The 23,908-nt window shown below is 37.2% G+C and overlaps 1 long non-coding RNA gene across 1 annotated transcript in view; it reads left to right on the forward strand.

The window, feature by feature from the left end:
* The window catches only part of LOC122210804, a 76,385-nt gene extending 64,993 nt beyond the window's left edge, over positions 1-11,392 (forward strand). Inside the window, exon 5 of the long non-coding RNA XR_006198256.1 lies at positions 11,366-11,392. This is a non-coding gene — a long non-coding RNA (uncharacterized LOC122210804). The remainder of the gene's footprint in view (positions 1-11,365) is intronic.
* Positions 11,393-23,908: the final 12,516 nt, after the last annotated feature.

Below are 23,908 nucleotides of genomic sequence, written 5' to 3' on the forward strand. Positions count from 1 at the left end.
TGGACTGGTTCGCGCCTCTTAGGCTGTGCACCTCTCTCACATTTAACTGGATTTTTCCTCTGGCCTGTGAGCTTAGCGTCCTCTTTCACTGTTTTGTTCCTCTTCAGGGTAGGGTCTACCACTGGAAACTGAAGGTTGGTCAGATGGTCCACAATGTAGTATGTTATATAAATTTAGAATATTATCTTCCTTCCACCCTTTGTCTCATACTCAGTTACTTACAGGATGCGATATAGAGGTAGAGAGACTTATTTCACGGAGATACGTATAAGCCTCTTAGCTTGAACAGCCACTAAAGTTCCCCAGAGACTTTTCGTTTGTACTCATGTGATATCAGTAGTGCCACCAAGACAATCCACATTATAGCTTTTGAATGAGTGTAGCAAATTTGAGGGCTCCTCATGTAACCTAAATGATTTAGGAAACATACTTTGTGACTTCTCTTTGAATACTCATGACCTTTGGCAGTGCTACTGGGAAATGTTTAACAACGGACTATGTGGGGGAAATAAATACACCTGTTTGAAGCATTTGCCCATTTCTGCGGTGTAAACAGCCCTATCATGGCCAGTTTTCAGCTACCTACGTGAAATCGCTAAAGGCAGAGTTGTGAAAAGATGTGTGCTAGCATATCATTATATAGTACTCCCACATGCAGACAGAATAGACATATAATGTGAAGAGCCTAGGTAATAGTCAAATGTAGTAAAGCAGTTAGGAGTTGGAAGTGTAGTTATATAATATAGTAAAATAAAGTATATCGTATTAACAGTAGTAGTATTTTTGGTATTATCAGTATTTATTAATCTTATTAATATTCTTACCATTAATATTAATAGTATTATAAATAAAATGGATCATCAAGGTACAAAAGGATAGCCTTTATTTTTAGTATAATTCATTTGACTGGAAGCTTATAAAATTCAATTTTTAGTGATGACTGTGTTTGACCATCAGCTCACAAAAATCCTGAAAATTTAGCAACTGTCTCTTGAAAGTTGGTCTGAAAGAACTCCAGAACACTATTGGTCTTGGGGAAGAAATAGAAACCATCATGGTGACCTGGAAAGGATGTTGGATTGAGAGATGACTGACTCAGGAAGTTAATAGTGGTTAAGGACAAAAGTTCAGAAGCCCAGCTGCCTGTGTCCAGAGCCCAGTTTCTCTTGTGGCCTTCGACTTGAACAAGTAGCTTAACCTCTCTGAGTTTCAGTTTCCTTTAAGGGAAATAGGGGATTACATTGGTACCTAATTCACGTGGATATTGGGGCTTTAAATAAGATAATGTTTGCACAGTGGCGTACATAGTAAGCGAACAATAAGGCTATTACTACCAAGTTTCGGCTAGGCCAGTAAGTGCTGTGTGATCATGGGCACTTTATTCCCTTCATTTTTCATATGTAAGATAAGGAGTTAAAGACAAAGTGATTTATAAGTTGCTTTTAATTCTCAAATGTGCAACGATTAAGAACTAGAGCTTTTAAGTCAGGTGGTCTAAATTCAGATTCTGGCCCTTATTGTACAAGCTGTGCAACTTTGGACAAGTTAATTCATCTCCCTTACCCTTGATTTCTTCATCTGAAAGTCAGGAAGCAACACAAGAATTTATTGCACAGAATTGTTTAAGATTAAAGTGAGGTACATCCCAATAAGGTTGTAGTTCACTGTTCGGCACACTGTAGGTACTCAATAAAGCTAAGCTGTTTTTTTAAGAGTATTAGTATCATTTTATAATATTTTAACAGTAGTAGTATTTTCATTATACCATGTAGTATTAATATAGTATATATTATTAATGTACTATCTCATATTTTGCATACACATAGTAATAATATTGGTATTATTACTATCATTTATTGATATTATTTAATATTATTAGCATTATTAATAAGATGATCACAAAGGTACTAACTTTTTTGTCTATGGTATGCCTTCCAAAGGAAGGACCATGTCCCGTGGCGTCAAAATTAATATTAATAATAAAATATATAATGCTAATGGTAGAATGGGTGCTGTTACTGGGCATTTTCTTGATGTCAACCATTGTAGTAAGTGCTTCACATACAATTTAATTAACATCTTTGAAGCTCAGTTTCATTATTTATGAAATGGCTTTAATATCTATCATGTAGAGTTATTGAGAAGTTTATAAGTATTATTATTAGAACACATTCATCTCAGTTCCTAGAACAAAGCAGGTGTGTAAATAAATGATAGCTAGTAATCATAGTTATAATAATAGAATCTAATTTATGGGTTGTGAGAATATATTTATACTTTCTGAGAAATGCTTATCATATTGCATAGTGCATTGTATATGCTAATTCATGGAAACTAATATACTTATATAATAGAAATAAATGATGGGCACTTACCATTTACTATCAATTTACCATTGAGAATGGTTTGGTGGGTCAGGGTGGAGGTCGGAGAACAGTCCAGAATACAGAGCTCAAAAGTGTTGTTGGAAAGAGTGGCTGTTGTGTTTTAATCTCTTGCTCCTGTGGTGGCGGAGGTGGAATGTGAAAATCTTTTCGAGAAGGGAAGGGTCCGGTAGGGTTCCTGCAGCTGGAAAAGGGCTAGACATTTGCCAAAGCTGGATTATGAGGTGTTACAAGTGTATGGTAGAGGTGTTAGAATAGCACTGGCAAGAGGTGGCAATGCTAATAATTACTCTTTCTAGCCCTGTGGTATTGAACGAGGACAACTGGTTCTTTGGGGGAATCTGTGGAAAGCTGGGGGGTTTTGCGGTTGGCATTTGTTTCTTTGCCAAAACCATGTCTTTTGCTATTTTCAAACACTTTCTGCTTCTTCTGTGTACCTCAGTGTGTACTGTCAACTATAGCTGTGTCCAAAACATTATCAAATTATTAATGACCCCAGTTTTCATGTCTTTGTGTTTATCCATTGCACTTCCTATGAATCATTTTCATAATTTCTTAAAATATCATCCCCAAGTCAGTCCATATGGCCTTCTGATCTCATACTTAGTAATAAACACGAGGACATATGGTTATAAACTGAAGTCTTTCAGGATGCTCCAGTTCATTATTCTGTTGCCCCTTAAAGGAACAGAGTGAGCTGATCCAAAAGGCCAGATAATAAATAAGAGTGATCTCATCCTCTCTCTCGGCATTGGCTGCCATCTCCTTGGGGAATAATTACTTAATAAACTCAGGCTTCCCCCTTCAATGGTTTCATATAACACAAGGATAGATTTTTAGAACATATTCAGAATTAATGCTACTCATATCTGAGATCAGAGAAGCCTAAGTAGATCTGGTTCTACTGAGTGGTATTGGGAAATCTTGGTCAAGCATTTTTCTAGAACAGCTGAGCCTAAGTTCAAACCCAGGGTGGAGTTCTCAACCAAATCAGACATCATGATTACATTCATAGAAATATAAACCCTAGGGACAGACCCAGAAAGATAAATAAAATTACCATATAAGGGACACACCCGTGAGCATATGCAAGTTGGTGGACATTGAGAAATATGACTATAAAATTTCAACAATCCTGGTCATCAAAAATGCCGAGTAGAAGAATAAGGATATTCCATTTTGTTCATCAGATTTGAAAGCTAAAACAAATAATGCCCAATGCTCTTAAAATTGTAGTGAGAGAGATTGTCCTTAAATATTGCACATGAGAAAGTAAACTTTTCTACCGTCTTTTAAAAGGCTATTTCAAAATAGGAATCAAATGCCTCAAAATATATATGTAATATATATTTTTTGATACAGTAATTTCTTATCTGTGATGCTGTGCATGAGAAATGTACAGAAATATGTGATTGTAAAATTTATAATACTGAAAAAAATGAAAAATACCTAAAAATCCACATAACTTAGTAATAAAAAAAATGTTTTTGAAACTATTTCCATGGTATTTAAATTACTCAGGGTGCAACAACGAGGGTGAGCTTTATGACTTTAGCTATATTAAAACATGTGAAGAAAATATCTAAGAATGAAGTTATTTCTAACTAATGGGATAATGAGTCATTTCTATTTGAGTATTTTTTTAATATTCTGCATAGAGCATATAATCAGGAAAATTAAAGTAATTTTTTAAAAAGGATACTTAGTGCTCATCTGTAAAAACATCCTAAAATATATGTGGAGAGACACAAAAGAGAAAATTATGGACGTAACAGGCTATAAAATATTGGAGTAAGTTGGGTTGACTTTCCCAGAATTGAAATTGTTCTTTTCTCTCATTAATTACAAAATTGCTTTTAAAAAAATGCTTTCAGTTTCAAATACCCAGAGAGCTCAGTTTGAGGTACATTGAGTCTAAGGGGAAAACATTTTTAACAAGAAGAAAAGATGTCATTTTTTAAAAGGGTGGTTTCAAATGGGTTTGGCACAATTGAAAATGCGTCTTTGAAATGTGTTTAGTATTTCCAGACAAGGAGGAACTGTCACCTCACATTGCTTGTGAATCACTGCACATCTGGTCCTCCTGCCCTGGGACAAGAACTGCAGCAGGAAAAGTAAGACACTAAAAGACAATGGACATTGCTTTGCAATCAAATCTCAAGGAAGATTTCTTCCTTCCTTCTTTCCTTCCTTCCTTCCTTCCTTCCTCCCTCCCTCCCTCCCTCCCTTCCTTCCTTCCTTCCTCCCTCCCTCCCTCCCTCTCTCCCCTCCTTCCTTCCCTCCTTCCTTCCTTCCTTCCTTCCTTCCTTCCTCCCTCCCTCCCTCTCTCCCTTCCTTCCTTCCTTCCTTCCTTCCTTCCTCCCTTCCTCCCTCCCTCCCTCTCTCCTTCCTTCCTTCCTTCCTTCCTTCCTTCCTTCCTTCCTTCGTGCTTGCCATGTTTGAAAAAAAAATAGCAAATGATGTTTCTCCATTCATGGGAACTCAACACTGCAACCTGAAGTGTTACTCTGCAAGCCCTGTTCAGCCAACCCTCCGTGGAGGTGATGATAGGTTTTCTATTCACTTAGTCAGGTGAACTCACTCAGTTCACCAACTTCATCACAATTTCTTTGAAGGTTTCCCTGGCTTATTTGAGTGTGAAAACCTAGAACTGGGCACCTTCCTTGCCACTGAAATGCCACAATTTAGACCAGCTAAATTTTAAAGGTCAAGAAATAAAAGGTTCAGAGCAGCAGTTTTATATCAGTAGGAATTACTGGTTTAGTTAATGGTTTCGTTGTGGGGTTTGGGGTTTTTTTTTCATTCTTGTAATGTTTTTTGGAGTAACAGTCACTCTTTTTCCTATGACATAGGCAACACTGAAAATGATTTTCTGTTCGGGCTGGAAGTGTTCAGTACCACTCAGGGTAATGGTATCTGTTGGCATAGAGAAAGGCCAAGTGAGGTGGAATGGAAAATTTATTTTCCCTTTCTTTGCAATCCCGCCTTCCTGTTTCCCTCCCTACTGTTGGGTGTCTCATACATAGTTTAGCTTTGCTCTGCTTCATATCTACTCATTTCAGAAATAATTGTTTTCTTTTGGGGGGACTTTAAAGATGAAAGAACATAGCTTGTCTTTAAAACAAAAACAGAAACAAAATAACATGAGTTCTAATTGTCATTTTTTTCTTCTTTTCCTTTCTTTCTCCCTTCCTTTCTATTTTCGATCACACACTAATGAATTCCTATTATATGCCTTGGCAAAGAGCTAGATGCTAGAAATATAAGAGAGAGGGAAGAAAATAATATGTCCATAATGTAATTTTAGTCCAGCATAAAAAAATGAGTTGGAGAAAGATAAAATTGAACACAGAAAGTCCGCTTGGAATTCCTTTGTAATAATCCAAAAAAGAGATGATTGTGGTCTAAACAACAGAGGTAGTATATATCATGGATTATTTAAAAAGGATTTAAAAGTAGAATCATGAGGACTTGGTAATTGATTGTAGGTGTTGAGGAAAGGAGAAAAAGACATTCATAAAGACTCTGAGGGTTATAGCTTAAGAAACTGAAAGATTGATGGATGGCACTCATTGAAATTCAGAAAACAGATGAAAATACAGCTTGTGGGGGGTAGGAATATGAGTTCAATTTTGGGAATGTTAGGTATTGAGAGTTTGATCAGATATCCAAATGGAGATGCCTAATATGAAATTGAGTATAAAGGTCTGATACTCAGCACAGATATCTGGACTATAAACATATGGTTCAAAACATAAACATGACTGAAGTCATGGAATATATAAAAGGAATATATGGAATCACCCAAGGAGAATATATAAATTGAAGGCCTAGGCAAAAATCCAGAGAAACTCCAAGGAAAAAGTTCATTTCGAGAAGACATTAGTGTTCAAGAGGCTGTTGATAGTTTTGTCAAACTCAGTTTGAGTGGTACGGTGGAAATAGGACCCGGATGGCAGGATGTTGAGAACCAAATAGCCCAATACACTATAGAATCTCCATCAGTTGATTCACAGGTGTTTTTTTGGACAGATTTAATTATGATAAGCTAAATAAGTTGTTTGGAAAGAAGGTGGCAAATGCCATTTGTGCTTGACAACAAAGGTATCCTTGTCTTCTTTTCAGTTACTGTTTTTAAAAATTAGGTCATTTGGGGGGCACCTGGGTGACTCTGTCAGTTGAGCATCCAACTCTTGATTTCAGCTCAGGTCATGACCCCAGAGTTGTGGGATCAAGCTCTTCACTGGGCTCTGCACTGAGCGTGGAGCCTATTTGGGATTCTCTCTCTCTCTCTGTCTCTCTGTCTCTCTGTCTCTCTGTCTCTCTCTCTCTCTCTCTCTCTCCCCCCCCCCTCCTTCTCTCTCTCCCTCTACCCCTCTCTCCCACTGCCCCTCTTCCCCACTCACGCTCTCTCTCTCTCTCTCAAAAAAGTTTAGGTCATTTTAATTCTTTGGATATTTCTGATGATACAGCCTGGTGAGGGGAACAGATTAGTTAATTAAGAATTTTACTGTGCTTCTCAGTATGGGCATTTGATAAATTTCACATTGTATAAAATAATTTGTTTCTGGGCCTGTGAATAGGAGAGAAAGGAGAATAAATAGTTATTTCTTTCTACTGGGGATGAGATAAGTGGTATCCTCTAACTGAAATAAAATATTTAATTCTAAAGTACAGTGAATAACATGGAGTTTACTCTGACAGAATAAATATATTTGATGGACAAAGATTGATAAACAAAACAAAACACACAAATTGAGTCCCACGTATAAATCATAAAGAACATAGCGCTTCTTAAAGAATAAAAAATAATCAGTGGTTATTTGTTCTTCTTTGACTAATAAATATTAATACAATATGGTTGAAGTAAATTTAAGTATTTAGTTTCGAAAGATGGCGTGGGAATGTGTAGTTAAATGGAGAGTATGGCCAGCTGTTTCCTCAGGATAGAAATATCCCAGAAGTAATTTAAAAATGCTTCTACTTTTACACAGGAAGATTTTGGAGGCAAGCTCACTTTATGATTACTTTTGAAATTTCATGGATATTGAAATCGTTCCAAAATTGGCTGTAAGTTTTCAAAGAGGAACATTTGCATTCCTTATAGAATTTAGAATCTGTCATTCTTCAAAATGTTGGTTGATGATTCAGAAAGAGTACATAGTCCCCCTTCTTTACTTATACAATGGGTTTTATCCAAAAATCTCAAAGTACTTTATACAAATTAACTCACAGTCCAATCCTTTTAATACTTTGAATGAAGATTAATGAGACTCCTATTCCACATATGGTAACATGGAGTTTCTGGAAACCTTGGATGAAGTGAATGAGACATGACATAGCTGCCAGCAAGTTTGCAGATGAGCCAAGAATAGCAAACAAGATTTCTACTTAACTGTTTTAACCACCAGACCCACAAGAAATCATAGATATTAAATAATTAAAACAACAGACTAAAACATGGTCTAGAAGAGAAAGTTTTTTACTCCAAGTCTGCCTGTGTGTCAATTTGAACAAATCTCTCGATGTTGATGGTCTTGGTGGTCTCATTTCCCTCTCTGGGGTAAATTGCTTTCTAAGAGTCCTTCTAGAACTTATACTCTAATTCTCTGCAGACCTTACTCTGGACAAGAGGTCTTGCCTGAAAATAGAATGGTTGAGAATATTTGTGGAAATAGACCTACGAGATGTTCTGGCGCATCTCTTCATTCTTCTCCTGAGCAATATTTACGGAATTCTGCCTCAGAACTACCTCTTGTCCCTTTTAAATTACCATTTCCATCACTCCTTTCTGACAAGGTCAGTTACAAATAAAGCCAGTTATAATATTCTCTAGATCATTACATAATTAGCCTCACTCTCTATCCTTTTCTCCAGGGAGAAAAACAGGTAAATAAGAGCAGAGTGGTTAAGAAGGAAGGTTCTGGAATCTTAGGAGGAATAAATCACAGCTCTGCAATTTAATTGGTGTGTGACTTCGGAGAAAATACTGAATTGATCCAAGCTCAAGTTTCTTTATCTCTGAGATGGGGGGGATAACATACCACTAATAACCATTTTGCAGGGGAGTAAATGAATATAAAGAATGTAGCACTCCTGATATGTAGTAAATAGCCTTGCTTCTCCATCTTTTTTTTCTTTTATTTTTTTAAGTTTATTTATTTATTTTGAGAGAGCAAGAGAGTGAGAGTAGGAAGGGGCAGAGAGAAAGGGAGAGAGAGAATCCCAAGCATACTCCACACTGCCCGATGCAGGGCTTGAACTCACGAACTCGAGATCAGTGACCTGAACCAAAATCAAGAGTTACATGCTTAACCAACTGAGCCATCCAGGCTTCCCTTTTCTTACTTTTTGATAGATACTTACCCAGACCCCATTGTATGCCGTCCTTTGTTATCACAAGCTAGAAATCTAGGAATTTCATTTCCCAGAATCCATTACCATCAGTATTCTGGTTTAAATCCTTTAATGAGATGCATTTATGTGAGATTTTGAAGGCAGAAAATAAATAGAAATTAATGTAACTCCTTCCCCAGAGACAGGCAGGTGCATCAGCTTTGGTAATAGACAAATATGAGGTTTAACCAGTGGCTTTAATGAGAACCCCTAAGAATTACCATTTTAATGCCACAGGTAGATGAGATCATTGGCAGTGGCCTCCAGCAATTTCAATATCCTAATTTCTTGAAGGAAAACAGTAGTTTCACCTAAATTTCACTTCTTCATATCTTTCAATGCTTTTGTAAGCACCTAATTTTCTAAATTAAATGCCTTCCACCTTGAACGGTTTCCTTTTTCTCATTTAATTTCTGATTCAATTCTATCAGAGATTACTGAGTAAGAGAGATAGGAAAAAATAATAGTAACAGTAATAACTGTTAACATTTAGGTCTTTACTCAGATTATATCTTTTTAGTGAGCGCTTCCTAACTACCTAAAATTTCAACCCTGTTCTCATCTCCCGGCTCTTTGTAAATCTCCTTGGCATTTTTTTCACGTTAAAAAAAATAAGAGTGATCTTATTTATTTTGTTTGTTGTATTTTCTTTCTGGAAAATTTAGCTCCCGAGGCTGTGTTTTTTGACCATTTGTCTCATGGTTGACTCTTCAGCTCTACAAAAAAAATCTGGTGCTTGGAAAATACCTGTTGAATTAAGGAATGGAATGTTTATTATCTATCAGACTTTATGCTAAGTGCCATATGTATATTATCTTATTTCATCTTTCTAAATAAGTCATTCCAATGGCTATTATTATTATGCCAAATTTACAAGAGCAAAGACATAGCCACAAAAGTGCTGGAGCAAAGGTATGAACTCAGACTAACTCCCAAGCCTATGCTAATAACCATGATTCCATGTTGAGTGAATACCTGCTCTTTTTCTAGTATAGAACGAGGTACTTGATATTGTCTTGGAATTCCATGAGGATACCATGTGCTATGTATGTTTATTCCACTTATAAAATGAGAAAATCGAACCTTATGGAAGTTAAGCGGTTTTTACAAGGTGATATAGCAACTTAATGGCACAGCTCAGATCCTCTTGGGTCTGTCTGCTACTAAAGTCTCAGGACTGTGCATCTTACCAAACTAGGAAACATTTTCAAAGATCCATCAGAAGCTTTCCTTTTGAATTCAGATAAAACATATAAAGAAAAGTCATGTTATACATACTTCCCATGAGTAAAACCAGAGAAATAGCTTTAAATCTGCATATACTTTTATTAGAACAGACACATTTTAGTACAAGGGAGGTCTTCTTGTCAGATGTTAATATAATCTTGGTTATAGCATATTATTTTCATTAAGCAGTAACTGTTTCCAGGGTGTGAGCCTATTTAGCTTATAATAGGACACAGTGTAAATACCATGCCCCCAATTCCAAAGCTCAGCAAAAACAAAACAGCTGTCTAATAGGAGGCATTTTTATAGGCTGAATGAACAGCTCACATTGTTATGGAAAGGCCAATTTTATGAAACCACACTTTAAAAAGCAAGTTGGGCCCTGCCTAGTCTCCTTTCCTTTGTTAGGCCAAAGAGGAAGGATTAAGATGCAATCAGCAATATCTCTTAGAATGTCTCTGGTTATGGATGTGTCCTTGGAAGAGACCCTGCCATCCATTCAGTAATCATATAAACATAGGAGGGAAAATGTAGCAAAACAGAAGGATGAAATGCTTGAAATAGACATTGCAATTTCCATTGTAGGGGTGGGGGACCTTATTGTACAAAGCAGTGACTGCAGATGGCTATTCTTTATTGACTGGAGTCACTCATTTGCACGCAAGAGGAGGATGTCATTTGGAAATGAGCTGTCCGTTCTCTCCACTATTCCATCCCCTCCCAAGATTCCCACACTTCCAGTCATTAGAATGTGTTAACTTGGAACTTGAGGATAAGAAAAAAAAATGTATTCATTAAATGCACATATGCCTCATTCTTCACTTTTGTAGACCTAATCTGATGCAGTCGGGTTTTAGCTCGTCTTTCCTTCTGCCATTGTGCCATGGTCATGTTTTTAGCTTGACAATTATTTCAGTTGTGGGGATAAAAGATCTTTAGTATACAAGAAAACATTTTTTTCCCTCTGTGTAGTAATACTGTTGTTGAATGTGGTCATGTCTTTGAGAGTATTTATGAGATAGAAAATTGAAGTAATTAGGAATATAAAGTATAGTTTAGTATCTGGATTTATAGAAAGTATCTTAGCCTGAGAATCAGCAGACCTAAATCCTGACCTTGGATGTTCCACTAATTAAGAGTATAACCTCAGATAGTTCATTTAACCTTTCTGATCTTCAGAGTCTTTTTCTGTAAAAGATGGAGACTGTCAAGTCCTAAAAGCGTATCATATTATCTTTTCACAAAAGAGAACATACAAAGAAAAAAATCAAGATTTAGACAAATTAAAAGGTTTATTTAACAAGTCATATTTTTATATAAGTCACCAGAACAATTTATTTATTTTTTGTTCATTCCAGGTCAATGAGGACTACATGAAGCCAAAGGTAGGATAGTTTATCTAACCTAGTAAATATTATTAATAATAATAATAATATCTGAGCTTAATTATGTGGACAGCTTAGTAAAATCAGGTGAGTTTGGGGTTTTGTAGACTTTATGTTCTTATTTATAACTACAGGCAGGCTTCATGATGTATGGCCCATAAATTTACCTCTGGGAATTGAGAGCTAGAATCTTTATTTGTTCTTATAAAGGACTAACCATCATAATGATGGGATGGAACTTAACAGAAGAGGGCAAAGTGGTACATAAGATATTCCCCCACTGGAATAGAGTAGTAGCTAAAGCAGATTTTGAGGGCCCTGAAATTATATTAAATGTTTTTAAGTTGGTAAAGCCATTCAAATCAACTGTACTTCTAGGAGACAATGGTTTGGTAAACCAAGATTTGGGAAGCAAAAGATGTATCTCTGACAAGGTGAGCTGTGACTTGTCTGTTCCTTAACTCTTCGGCTACATCCAAAAAACATGGCAGCTTTGAGCTCAGAGAAATATCTAAAGGGATAGATGGCAATAAAAATAACCACTGTATGTACTACATTTTTGTAAATTGGTCTTTTTGAATCTGTTCAATAGTTTGGAACAACATAGGTGGTGTATGATGCTAACATGGCTTCTCATACTTTGGCATCAAGAATTGTCCATGGTTCCCAACTGGTGATAATGACAGGGCGTATTTGCACAGTTTAGACTTCAGTTGAATACTTTCTTTGGAGGGAAACTTTGGGCAGTTTCCCAGGTTTTGTTATTTTTTTTAATCAGTAAAATATGCTTTTGACTTGAGGTAAATTAATTTGTGTTATTTTGCTACAATTAAATGCATCCAGCTTGGCAATTATTTTCCTTCTCTTTGAAAAAAAAGCATTTCTGTTTGTTTATTCTTTCTTTGTAGCTCAGAGGAAACCCAATCCACTTTGGAACAAGGCTTTTTAAGACATGGATATAATTTGGTGATGAGATAGATCCACACTATTCCCATGACCTTTCCTACTTTCACTGCCTCCCTTGTGCATACATTTCATCAGAGGTGGAAATGTAAAACTATACAGTCAGTTATGTGTTAGGGGTCTCAAAAATATCTACACTAAGTACTCTTTTAAAATCCAATTTGGCAACATTAAAATATGCTGATTTAAGGGTTGCTAAAATGTACCAACATCACACAGCCATACAAAAATATTATAATCCTTGTAAAGGAGTCAATTACAATAACTTTTTAGGAACATAATTTTTTTGTTTGTATTTAGGTTGCAAATATTTTATTTACTTTTTATTTATATTTTTGTTATTTTTAATATAATTTATTGTCAAGTTAACTAACATACAGTGTATACAGTGTGCACCTGGCTTCGGGGGTAGATTCCTGTGATTCATCACTTACATACAACACCCAGTGCTCATCCCAACAAGTGCCCTCCTCAATGCCCATCACCCATTTTCCCCTCTCCCCTGCCCCCCCATCAACCCTCAGTTTGTTCTCTGTATTTAAGTGTCTCTTATGTTTTGCATTCCTCTATGTTTGAAACTATTTTTTCCCTTCCCTTCCCCCATGGTCTTCTGTTAAGTTTCTCAAGTTCCACAAACGAGTGAAAACATACGATGTCTGTCTTACTCTGAATGACATATTTCACTTAGTATAATACCCTCCAGTTCCATCCATGTTGTTGCAAATGGCAGGATTTCATTCTTTCTCATTGCCAAGTAGTATTCCATTGTATATATAAACCACATCTTCTTTATCCGTTTATCAGTCAATGGACATTTGGGCTTTTTCCATAATTTGGCAATTGTTGATAGTACTGCTATAAACATTGGGGTACATGCACCCCTATGAATCAGCACTCCTGTATCCTTTGGATAAATTCCTAGTAGTGCTATTGCTGGGTCATAGGGTAGTTCTATTTTTAACTTTTTGAGGAACCTCCACAAGGTTTTCCAGATCACTCAAATAACTTTTTTATTTCTAGATTTCATTTGAGTTTATCACAAGCTTTCTCAAAGTATGTTCCTTTAGGAACATATTTATTTAAAAATATGTATTTATTTAAAATATCTATTTAAAAAAATGTTCCTAAAGGAACACACTTTGAGAAAGCTTGTGATAAACTCAAAATGAAATCTATATTGTATTAAAAATATGTTCCTAAAGGAACATACTTTGGTAAAGCTCTGATAAACTCAAAATGAAATGTAGAAATACATGAGTTATTTGAGTGATTCAAATAGCTCCATAACTTTACCTGTGTTTGTTTTATTTTTATATTGTCAGAATAGCTTTGCTTATACCAAAATATGCAGGAGGACTAACTCAAGGAATTAATAACTGAGATGCAGTCAAGTTTGTTCTTAGCCTTTGTAGCTTTATGGAAGAACGCAATGGGAAGTGGGAGATAGCATGTCCTAATAGAGACTCCAGTGGGTTAACCATCATAGTTCTTATATTTTTTATTCAATCACTGCCTTTAATTTTCATTCATACAATGAACTGATTTAACACCTATAACATCTGAATTCCTCATGGACATGTAACGTCAGGCCACTTTCTTTCCAGATTGAAGTCACAGGATCTTTTTTTAATTCATTTATTTAAATTCAAATTAGTTAACACACAGTGTAGTATTGGTTTTAGGAGTAGAACCCAGTGATTCATCACTTACATATGACACCCAGTGCTCATCCCAACAAGTGCCCTCCTTAATTCCCATCATTCATTTAGCCCATCCACCCACCCACCTGCCTTCCAGCAATCCTCAGTTTGTTCTCTGTATTTAAGGGTCTCTTATGGTTTGCCTTCCTCTCTGCTTTTATCTTATTTTTACTTCCCTTCCCCTATGTTGATCTCTTTTGTTTCCTAAATTCCACATATGACTGAAATCATATGGTATTTGTCTTTCTCTAACTGACTTATTTTGTTTAGTATAATAGAATCTACTTCCATCCATGTTGTTGCAAATGGTAAGATATATGCCACATCCTCTTTATCTATTCATCACTCAATGAACATGTGTGCTTTTTCCATAATTTGGCTATTGTTGATAGTGCTGCTGTAAACATTGGGGTGCATGTGCCTCTTTGAATCAGCATTTTTGTATCCTTTGGATAAATAAATAGTAGTGTAATTTCTGGGTTTTTATATAACATATCTCCTACTATAAATGTTTTTCTGGGCCTATCTCTGCCGCTACATAGTAAACCTCAAATTTTATCTCTACACCCTCTCGGTAGCAGTTTTATCATCGAGAAAGAGCAGGATAGGAGTAACAGACTAATTCATTCCAACATTTTTTTTTACAACAACTCTTTCTATTCTTCAGATGAAATCTTATGTGGAAGCCTGGTAAGAAAAGTTAAATATTTTTTTTAAGTAGCATTGTTTTAAAGACACAGTGGCTCCCTAGCAGGTGGGAATGGGGAGCTGAAACCAAGACTCTGGATAACCCAGTTAAAAAAAAAAAAAAAAGCCTTAGCAGAAATGTTCCCTAAGGTTTTGACTATAAACCTTATAAATTATGTTTAAATACGGCAACAAATACTATGTGAGAGAACATATATATCATTTGGTTTAGCCTGTAATGCATATGCTTTTAGTACCTAATCAAGAATGCCTAATCCAGAGATCATCAATGAATGTGCTGATTGGGGATGAAAAGTCTAGAACTGGATTTGGATCTCAGGAAGTTTATCCTCCAGAAGTGGTGACTTTGTTTAGCTACTTGTATTTGGACCAATCACTGCCACTTTGGTAATTAATATACTGGATGTCAGAAATGGCTCATTTATTGGTGAAAATAGCAGATTGTTGACAAGAATGATTAATGTTAAAAATGAGTCCTTATTATGGAAATGTAAATATTCAATGTGTGTGTATTGGCTAAAATATTTAGGAGATACTTCCCACACATGCATGAACAAAAAGAACTCAAGGAGGGTTTGTAGCCTACACCCTTGGAAAAGATGTCCTAATCTAAATCCCCAAAGATTACTGTGTCCAGCCTTGGATTCTGGAGGATTCTGGTTGTTTGATTCAGCTGTAATGGTGACAATCCTGGCTCTGGAATGTTGTTATGTCTGCTTCTAGAATATTGCTCTGTCTTCCTCAAGTGAATTTTTCTTGCAATTTGTGAAAACAGTATTTAAAAGGATAGTGAGTTAAGACTTCCTCAAGCCAATGAACAGGTTGCATAAATAGTTTTGTTTTGGCTTTCTAAGCATTGTTTTGTGTGTGTTTTGTTTGTATTTATGGCAGGATTTAGATTGAGACCTCATTTCATTATAACTAATAGCAAGGCTGTAGGTGGAGTAGATATTTCTGACTCAACTCAAACCTCATTGTTGGTCACTAGCAGAGACAAAGTAGCTCTTCATAACCAAGTTGGCTCAAGTCCATTTACCATCTTCTCTCATGGCTTTAAACTTCTTTAATTCAAAGAATAAAAGCATAATGGGAAAATATTTATATACCCCCTCAAATGCCATTATTTGACCCTGATTTAATCATTTGTGCCTGTGATATTCCTGAAATAACTTGTTTTGGTTCCAAGCGAACTTAAAGAATTACCTGACAACTACTTTTGAAGCATTTAATAGATACTGTTTACTACAGAAGAAAAATATATGATCTTTTTACTTAACAACTTTAATATTTAATTGGTGAGACCAGATATTTATATAGAAAAAACTACTTGTAAACTATGAGGAAGTATATAGTGAATGAAAAAAATGATAAGAAAATAAGTACAGTAATAATTCAAAGAGAGAGATAAATCTGTGACAATTGTGACCAAGGAAGATATGAGTATTGAAGCAGTTCTATCATATGCTTGAGATTTAGACAGGACTTAATATAGGCAGGAAATTAGTCTAAGAGCCTTTGGGAACAAAGACGGGTTAGACTGAACTCATGAATTCCTCTGAAGCGCAAGCTAAAGAACTCAGGTTCCAAAGTATTTTTGGTATATTTTTCTCCAATAAATCCCGTTCGTTCTGGGAGGGATGCAACCTAATACTTTCTGAGAGCATAGAAACCTGGCTCCGGCAGAGTGTTCCTGGAAGGGCATTATGCTTCTGTGAGATTTAGTAAATGAGGAAGATAAGCCTTTACACCACAAGGGCCGGCAGGAAGTTCATCCCCTTCTCCCACTTTTCAGGTACTTGCTAGGAAATAACTTTTGGTCATTTGCCCAGAACAGAGTAAAGGCTGAGATCCTGAAATTAACCTGGCCAGTGTTTTCCCAAGATAGGAAGCTAGCATTGAAGTTAATGAAGGGTCAGAGGGCGAAACTCAAAGACATCCTCCCCTGACAGACTGACATTGAAATTTCAAATGTTTGCGAAGCTCACCTCTCTTTCCTCCCTGTAATCCATCTCCTTCTTCCACCTCTCCCTAATCTCTGTTTTCCTATGTCATTAATCAGAAAAGTCTGATTCCACCGGAAGTAGATGGGCAGGGTTGTAAATTCTTCCATGTTACAATCAAACATGCAAAGAAAAAGTGACTTCTTTATTTCTCTATAGCTAGTTTGTGAATGCACATCTTAGTAAGAAGATGACTTGGAGAGATAAATTTATTCCAGGTGGATTTATTCCAGCTGGGTATTCTCACTGTGATTTAAAAATGTAAACTATTTTTCTGCTAGGGTAGCTTAGGTAATACACAATATATCAGAGTTCTGGTGCTTTCTCTCTTTCTCTTCAAGAAAACAGCTGAGATTATGGAAGGGAGGGTAATTCACACCTTATTTAACACGGTTGTGTTAGTTGGAACCTTCGGGAGGCAGATGCTGAAATAACAGGAGTTCAAGGGGTTTATTTGGAGACAAATCCTGTGGAAACCAAAAGAAGGAGGAAACAGGACTGAACAGGGAAAGCCTTCAGGCTGCAGATATGGTACCTGTGAAAGGCGAGAGGGGAGGAAGCAGGACTGGGTAGGAAGACTGCATGTGGATACGGCAGAGTCCCTGCCAATCCAGCAGCAAACTCTCGAGGAGAGTTCACTGTTAGAAGGGTCTTATGCTGGGCAGAAATGGCCAGGCCCGGGTACCTCTGCTACATTTGGTCATTACAAGGAGCTACCCAGAAGAAAGTGCTCTTGTCTCAAAGGGCAAGTGATTCTGAAGTCCCAAGGAAACTGTCAGCCGACTACCCGCTCTACAACTAACGAGAGAGAATTCTATGTTGAGCTGAGATCTGAGGGGCACACTCCCATCCAACCACAAGTTCTTTGGATTCTTGGGTTTTTATTGGTCCTGACAGATGACACTACCAAGGGGCAACTGGTACCATTCCTAGGGAGTCTGTCTCTCTCTTCTAATGAGGCTGCCATAACTTGGGGTCTTTTCTTCTCTGCCTTGATCAAGACTTATCAGTCGTCCCTGGAAACTTGGCCACACCTTGGCTTTCAGTATGCTGTGACATGGTCAGGCAAGATCCTCAGAGAGCTGTTACATGTCCTTTACATGTCCTCATGGTTGGGGGGGAGGGGCGGGGAGCCCAAGGGAATCCCTGAATACATAAAAACATGGCAGCCACAGAGTTGCCATTTAAGACACTGAATGCCATGTAGAACATGAATTTGAACTTTTTTAGTGCAAGCCTGCCCCCAAGTATTGCACAGGACATTCATACAAAAACAAACAAACCCAAACAAAACTAACAGGCAAAAATTCATTCATTGGTGCAAAAGTCACTGCATCCCAGTGCCCTGTATTTTTATTTGCTAAATCGGCCAACCCTGGTGAGTGCCTGTACATATTTAAGCTCAGATTCTCCCCTTATGTAATCACAGTGAATCATCCTACCTGGTGCACCACTCCAGGTTGGGAGAGAATAGCGTTCCAGGAGCTAGGTTTCCAATGTCCCAAAACAGGCTGAGCTAAAGCTCTTCTCCCCACCGCCGACTGCTTTGCCTTTCTCAGATTTGGGCCTGCACAAGGGAGTTTGGGAGTCACCTCTCCTCACCTGAAGCCCTCTGTTCTCTTCCTCTCCTACTTGACACCATTTATTTGGATTAGAAAGAGTGGGCTTTGGGCTCTCCATTTCCTATTTTTCAGAATCTACTTCTGCCTATACCTAGCACTGTAATGTGGTGAGTGAGCCTGCCTTTTGCTAGATTCAAAAGAAATTTGAAGTATTAGAAAATCCTTCCTTGTTCAACAAAGCCCAGTAATTATTACTTTTGTCATGCTAAAGAGATCAAGAGTATCACATTTATTCACTTATTCATTTAGTAAGTATTTATTAGATACATACTATGTGCTAAGCACTCTTCTGCTAAGACAGAGAAGTAAACAAAAAAATGAAGTTACTCTTCTCATGTAGCTTAGAGTGTAGAGAGCTTAAAACTCAAAGCTGATAAAGGAAGCTTTGATCCAGGCAGTACCTGCCTCCCCTTTCCTCATGTAAATTGCCTCAAGATTCCGCTTTGGTGGTAGATTACAAGAAAACAGAACATCACGTGGGGCAGGTCTTGGGGGCATAAAAAATAGAGATTTGATATTTGGGAAAATATGTGAGTTTCAGAGAAATAAGCTCTCTATATGGGTGTCACCAAATCCTTTGTCTGTGAATAACAAACGCAAGATATTATTAAAAAGGGGAGGTATTTTTGTTTGTTTAAGTAGGAATAGAAACGAATGGGGAATGTTAAAGAAAACAGAGGATCCATAATACTTGATGGCAATAAAGCCTTCAATAATTGTATTAGATGCCACTTCGTGTCACCACTACCATAAATGCCCTGTAGAATTTTTAGTGTGTTGTATTTGGCTTTGGCTCAGTTATCAAATGATTTACGCAACAACTATTTGTTGGTCACCTACTATGTGCTAAGGACAGTGCAAGGCTCTGGTGACATAATGATGTATGCAGCATACTCTCTACCCTCAAAAAGCTCAAGTAATGAGGAGGAGGATGTGCAAAATTACCAAAATAATAAGAACATGATGGAAATGTGGAACAAGGCCACTTAGTAGCACTGTTTGCTTAGTGAATTCAGAGCAATCTTCATAGAGGTAGTAATGCTTATGTTCCAATGTAAGTTCAAAACAATTTTCTAGCTGACAGATCCAAGAGTGAATGGCATTCCAAACAGGATTAGACTTTCTATTGACATAGGACCTGTAAGTAGCTCTGTAATCACAAAGAGGTTATCGTGAGGGTTTTGTGTATAAAAAAGAAGATAAGCCACTTAAAGAGCTTACAATTTTCTATAAGTGCTAGATAGCCAAACACAAACTTTGAGCAGGGAGGTAATATAGATATATATTTTAGAAAGATCACTCAAACAATTGAGTACTACAATTCTTCTCAAACCTCAGTGGCCATCTCAATCACCCAGAGGGCTGGTTAAAACATAGATTGCTGAACCCCACCTCCAGGGTTTCTGATATAGCATGGTTAGGGGGGACCCATGATCTATACTTGTAACAGGTTCCCAGGTGATGCTGAAACTGCACATCTCAGTGCCTCCAAAACTCCAGTATGGAGTCAGGAGGGACCAAAGGAGGGGCCACAGTTAATGCCATGTCTCTTTCTTCTTTCTTTCTCTCTTTCTCTCTTTCTCTCTTTCTCTCTTTCTTTTTTTCTTTCTTTCTTTCTTTCTTTCTTTCTTTCTTTCTTTCTTTCTTTCTTTCAAGTTTTTTTAATGTTTATTTATTTTTGAAGGAGAGAGAGAGACAGAACATGAGCCGGGGAGGGCCAGAAAGAGAGGGAGACACAGAATCCGAAGCAGGCTTCCTCCAGGCTCTGAGCTGTCAGCGCAGAGCCCCATGTGGGGCTCAAACTGGCAAACCACGAGATCATGATGAGCAAAAGTCGGATGCTTAAACCGACTGAGTCACCCAGGCTCCCCACGATGTCTCTTTCTTATAGAATTTTTTTACTCAATCTTTTCAATAACCTTTTTTAAAAGTTAATCTTTGCTATTTCCCATCAGTGAACATTCTTTAGGTTGTAGTCCATTTTCCAAAGAAATGCATTATCTGCATTCTTACGAGACGGGAAAAAAAACAGGGGAAATAAGGAAAACTGTATTGTGGTTCAAAACAAGTTTTTTAAAGTGAGGCATTTTCTGCCCTCCTTTGTGTACCATGGAGAAATGTCGGGCCTTAGCTGTTTCATGAGAGACAGCAGCGTGTACAATGGCTTTGGAGTCAGACAAACATCTGTTCATATGAAACCATGAGCAGGTCCCTAATGTGCCTCAGAATCAACCTCCTCATCTGTAAAGTGTAGCTAGGAAGCCTGTCCTCTCAAACTTAGTGAAGCAATAAATGAGATCACATAAATTCAATGCAGATACAAATTAGGCAGGCAGATTATAATGACTCCCCTCCTCTTTTTGACCTAAATAAAACTAAAGTGTGTGCATGTGCTCATGTGTGCAGGTGTATGTACGTTCATGTACATGTGAGCGCATACGTGTGTGTGTGTGTGTGTGTGTGTGTGTGTGTGTGTGTGTATACCCGCACTGGAGGAGAAGATAGATTGAAGTCGGCAGAACTAGAGGCAGGGTCATAATTAGACGTAATTACTCTTTTTTATGGATAATTTTTACTGCATCTCCCCCCAAAAAATACTTTTAGAAGGTTAATCTCTGCCATCAGTGAAAGTTCTTTAGATTATAGTTCTTTTTCCAAAGAAATGCATCATCTGCATTCTTAGAGGTCAGGAAAATACATGGAAAACACACAAATAAACATTTATGCATATATATGTCTATGTGTGTGAGTATGTGTTTTTTGTTTTCTTTCTTTTTGGTACTGTAAGGAGCGAGCACTTATAGTGGGGGAAGCAGCAGCAGGGGTAATTTTTGTATTTCCCCTCCCCACACTGCCTGTTAATTCCCTCCATGTTTTGACTTACCTCTTAGCTTTCTTGGGGTTAACTGTGCTTAAACCATGAAGTCAGAAAAATGATGTCAGCCCCCACCCCCACCCCCCAGGAGCCCCTGTACACACACCATGCCTGGGCTCTCATCTGTCCCGGGAACCTAGAAGACTCTTTGTTCTTCTGGGTGGGTGGGCTCCTGGGAGGTCATTAGAGCCTTAATGACCCTTGCTTTGGGAGGACAGTATACCGTGCCTCATGGTCACTTCAGGACACTGGCTCCCTCACTTCCCATCTGCAAAGATACCCTGGTTGTGTGAGCCTGGAGTGCGAGGCTGCTCCTCACATTATTCGAAAGGGAAAGAATGACGAAAACCCCTTGCACACGATGCAGTTCAGCCCTGAGAGTCTGGCTCTTGCCAAGGACATGTCCCCCATAAATGCTTACCGCACTTCTGAATATTCCCATTCAGAACCTGACATGCGAGCCACATTCGGTTTTCTTGATTGCTTCTGGATGTCATTAGTTGAGTCATTTTTAATCAGATAATGTCATGCATATTCCTATAAGTGATTCTGCCATTGAGGAGCTGGTTAAAAACTGTACAGCAAAAGTCAGCCAATTATGTAAGGCAGCTGTGATGTGGTAGAAAGAATACTGGAATTGTGTTTCTAAAAAGCTGGTTCAGTCCTAAATCTGCCCAGTAATTTAGCTGAGTGAACTGGGGCACATTATTAAATCACCTCATTTTCTTCTCTTTAGAAGGGCACAGTGATTGATACTTCCATACCAAGGCAGACTCAGAAATATATGAGAAAATATATGAGACTGCATATTAGGTAGTATATCATAGGTGATGTATTCTGTACCATATATGATGATTATAGACATAGAAATTATATATATAATAGAAATAGAAATATATGATGATTATAGAAATTATAGAAATTATTACATCACCCACCCTGTACTCTCAAACTCACTATGACCACCTAATCCCAGCCACAATTTCCTCTTTTCTGTTAGAAGTGCAGTAATATTTGTACTACTGTGAAGATTCAGTGAGAAAACATACGTGAAATGATTTTGTAAACTCTAAAGTATGGTATATACATATGACTTATTACTTTAATATAAGCATAATATAAAATAATATATTCTGTTACATAATATATACAACATATTATTATGTACTATGTATTATATATTAATAAACATTAATATGTGTACTGTTTTAATATATATGATTATGTATTTTATTATATTATATTCGTGTACAACGTACATATAATATGCTATATATAATTACATATTAGGGTATATTATTCATGCATAATTACTTATTATTTTTATTTGATATTATTATAAGCTAAGTGTTTCAGACAATCTGACCATGGGATGAGGCAAAAGTAATTTTAAAGTAGCTTTTAATTGAAGAAAATTTTATTATTGAAATATAGTTGACATACAATGTTATATTAGTTTCAGGTGTGCAACGTTGTGACTAGAGAATTCTGTACATCACACAATATGCTCATCACGGCAAGTGTAGTTATCTGGCACCATGCAATGTTATTACAATATTATGGACTGTATTCCCTATGCTGTACTTTTTATCCCTGTGATTTATTCACTTTGTCACTGGAAGTTTGTACCTCTTAAATCCCTTTATTATTTTGCCCATCCCCCACTCCTCCTGGCCACCACCGGTCTGTTCCCTACGTAGCTTTGAATTTTTTCACAGTAATACTCTTGATGAGAGAAAAATCTAGAGGGTGGCCATACTCAAATACGCTTAGAAACTGTATGAAGATGATAATTTTACTCATTGTAACAGAATCTAATGAGCAAGGAGATTTCCAGAATCATTTTGTTGTTTCTTGCGAAAAGTATTATGAAATGTAATATTATAAAAAACCTGTTCTTGAATAATTTCCTATCACTCATAAAGTCGTGAAGGTGGGTTAAAATGAATTAGTTCTAAAAGAATTTAATTCAGGTGGATCCGCCTCTTGACTCATCTTCAGTTTGAGGAGACTTTGAAATTAATTATCCCTTACACTTATCATCATCCACATGTGATGTGATATTTGAGCATGTAAGCTCTTTCTATTTCCTAGGCCATCTCTTCACCATCAAGGCACAACATCAACAAGGGGCAGCAGGGGACTAGAGATCCTCTGTCAGGGGAAAGATCCACTCATTGTCGGGTATTATTACCAACAGAACATCTCTATGACAACACTAACAGAAACTATTAAGCATTAAAACTAAACTTTACGTAGGTTTCTACCATCCATCCATTTGCAGGAGCCGGAAGAAGAGGCATCATCTTTGACATTTTCTCTACTTCACCTCAAGTCAAATTTATTGCCAAGGCTAGTCAATTTTTCTATCTAGAAATGTACATAATCACCCTCTTTTTTCAACCTCTAACCCCCAGCCACTCATCGCCTCTCCTCTGGTTTACAGCGTCACCTGCTGGATGTTCTCTAGCTTCCACTCTGTTCCTAGTACAGTGACGTTTTCACTGTAGGAGTGGGAATATGTCTGCCCTAACCTCCACTCCTTCCCTTCACTCTTCCCAATCCCTATAAAGGTTTCTCTTTATTCTTGGGATAAAACCCCTGCACTTTGTTCTTCCTCGCTCTGTCCTCAGTAATCCTTACTTTTC

The sequence above is a fragment of the Panthera leo genome, chromosome F2, assembly GCF_018350215.1.
Source record: "Panthera leo isolate Ple1 chromosome F2, P.leo_Ple1_pat1.1, whole genome shotgun sequence".
Taxonomy (NCBI): Eukaryota; Metazoa; Chordata; class Mammalia; order Carnivora; family Felidae; genus Panthera; species Panthera leo.